Source organism: Lutjanus erythropterus, chromosome 19 (genome assembly GCF_056507025.1).
Source record: "Lutjanus erythropterus isolate fLutEry1 chromosome 19, fLutEry1.hap2, whole genome shotgun sequence".
NCBI classification, from domain to species: domain Eukaryota; kingdom Metazoa; phylum Chordata; class Actinopteri; order Lutjaniformes; family Lutjanidae; genus Lutjanus; species Lutjanus erythropterus.
This window is the reverse complement of record NC_139335.1, coordinates 15736045-15739253: the sequence shown is the minus strand read 5'-3', so window position 1 is coordinate 15739253 and position 3209 is coordinate 15736045.

The window sequence follows — 3209 nt, the reverse complement described above, 5'->3', positions numbered from 1 at the left end:
CTGAGCCGCTGGATATAGAGCCAGCAGCTCCGTGCCCGTTGCGCCTCCCCTCGCGTTTCGGTGATCGTGCATCTATTCAGCGAGGGGAGCTGGTTGGCTGGTTGGATGACTTAAGACTCAAGAGCATGTCCCCATCCCCCCTCAGCCCGTGAGTGTGTGTCTGTCTGTCTCTCTGTATGTGTGTGTGCCCTTCACCAGATAGCCCATTCAGAGATTCAAGCTGTCATCGATATTGATTATCACTGATTGGAAAGGATGCAAAACTGACCAACAATTGCGGACATCCCGAAGATGCTGATGGGAATGAGTCCTCATTGTTGAAGGAACACTTCACCCCTAAAATATCATACATAAAGCATGTCCACACACGAGGATGTTAAATGGTTAAGACAGCACTGGGTTATTGTCATCATCTGTGTCATCATTCTTACTATTTTGTTTGCTCTATGATAAATTTACAGATTTTTAAAACAGATTTTTGGGGCTAATAAGCAGATGTTTAGACATAATGGGTTATTTTGTCTTAAAGGGACAGTTCACCCCAATGTTAAACATCCTCTTATAGTGATAGATATCATTTATTCATCCTAATTGTTGTGTGAGTTTCTGAGTTGATCATATCAGCTATACTAGGTAGCCTTTGACTTGTGGTGCTCACAGCACCAAAAATACATTTTAAAAAGTCAATACCACTATCTGTTTCCAGAAATCATGACCCAGTTGCTCAAAATAATCTACAGATCTTGTTGTGAGAAGTTTCATGTAGTAAATATTTTCTTTCTACAAACTGCACTCACAGTAAGTAAGCATGCATCTACTCATGGACAAGAGGTTGGATGAGAAACAGCACTGGAGAATAAACATGTATTTTTAATTTGTGGGGTGAACTGTCTCTTTAACAATCAGGGCAGTGATTGAATGACAAATTATAGCATAAAAGAAGTCAAGTTATTTATGGCATATCACATCACTCAGGATGTAATAAAATCTGGACAAAGTAGACAGATGCTGATGATTCTTATCATAGCAGTGATGATGCCGGTGATTCATAATGTCTCATGATGAGATAATAACACAAACCCTCTTTGTGCATTTGAGTTTAAAGGAATAGTTCATACCAAATCCTTTTTTTCCTCTGGCCTGTAGTACTATTTAGCCATCTATCCATCATCTATATTATTATTAGCACAAAGAAATATGTAAAAGAAATGTCTGTCATTTTATTACAGAGCAAGCGAAATGGTAAGGATGACGACAAGGATGATGACAATGACCCATGTCATGATATGTCAGTGATGTTAACTATTTAACACCCTTCTGTGTGGACATGATTTTGGGACACAGGAAGCAGCTACTTTACAGCAGGTTAACAACAGACTGGTTTTAACTTGTTGTGAGGAAACTGGAGGCTGTGCGGTACTGTGCTGGGAGGTCTGGGAGAAGAGCTTGAGGGCCTGACAAACGAGACATACCTGCAGGAGCAGAGACGCAGACAAGCGCGCACACACATTATCAGCCAGAGGTGACAATCAGCAGGGAGCCATAGGTCAGCCAACCAGGTGGTCTGCCCTCCACCTTGTCCATTCAACTGCATCGCAAAGCAGCACAAGACCAGCCTGAGGGCACTGTGGAGAAAGCGCTGCAGCAGCTGGTGGAGTAATTAATGTACATATTTTAATAGACCTATGAAGTTCATTTTAGGATGATACCAGCACTGTAAAAAGTCATATTTTTATAAGAAATGTCCCTCTGCTAGAGCAGACACGTTGCCTCTTTTTAAAAATGTAATGCACAGCAGTAATCGTTCTGTCCTCAGTTCAACGCTGCATGAGTAACCGTGTGCATTAAGTATGTGATGACTAAGACTGGCCAGTGACAGACAGGTTCATCATCAGGTTCACAGTGTGCAACAGTCCCACTGTGTCGTCACGGTTACGTCAGAGGTCAGCCTCCCTGCCTGCATGTGCACCCTCACTGAGGTGCATGAATCATGTTTCCTGTAGGTGTGCACTTTGCATCATGGTGAGAAAGTGGGACCCAGAGGAGGAGGTGAGAGATCAGGCCCCGCATTTGGAGAGAGTGACTGTTTTTATTGTGAAGAAAGGAAAAACTCGTAGGTGAGGATGATGAGTTGTCATCTTCCCCTTTTTCTTGCATTCAATTACCATGTTTTTCTGTTTTGATGAGTGTGTTCATAATGATTACTTTAAACTAGATTATTATAGAGAATATTATGTAATATTTATGCACCATACTGGATTTTTGCCAGTACCAATTTGCAGATATTTTCCTGGTCATTTTGGCTGATTGTCTCTAGTGAATTAACATTTTATTCTACCTGCTCTTATTGTGATGGCCCACTGCCAGAAGCAGGCATAAAACCCATTGCTTTTCAAAATAAAATACAACGCTATTCAAAAAGAGGGATTACCTACACAAACATGGGAAGAACATGCAAACTCAACACAGGCCCTGCCCCAGCCAGGAATCAAATCTTCTTGCTGTTCAGGCGACAGTAACTGAGCCCCAGTGCTGCCTAAAATATAAGATGAAAAGACTAAATGATCCAAGCAGAAGAGAGAAAAGGATCATTACACATTTTAGGGGGAGGAGAAGAAATTAAAACAACAAGACGTGAAATCATTCTCTCTCCCTCCTTCTTTTCTGTGTGAGCTATTAGGCAACATGTTTACTGGCAACTGAGGTCTGTGTACCTAACAACATTAACCCCATTAAATGGTTTTATAGATGCTGGTGCACAGTAAATCTAGCCATAAAGAAGCTGCGGAGAGGACGTTCTCTGAGTGAGGTGATGACTCCCGTCCCCCCCCCCCACCCCCGGGCCACACATAGTTCCCAGTGAGAGCAGTGTAGGAAAAACGGGGCAAATTTTCTAAGAATGTGGTGGATATGAGTTGCATTGCCTTTGGGGGATTAGAGTGTCTGATGAAGTCTGTCTTCCATGGTAAGACAGAGTGATCCTTTTGGGGGGTCTTGACCTTACCCAGATATCTTTAAGTTGGGACGCGAGGGTTTTACTTTTGGGTAAGTTGCGGTTGAACATTTCAAAACTGTTTTATAATCAGAATAAACTAATGAAGATGGATATCGAGGAGCAAGAAAATGAGGAAAGTTAAGGAAAGCATGTGTTTTGAACTATCAATATGACCAAAGAAAATACAGGCCTTAAAGGGATAATTCAGTCTTTT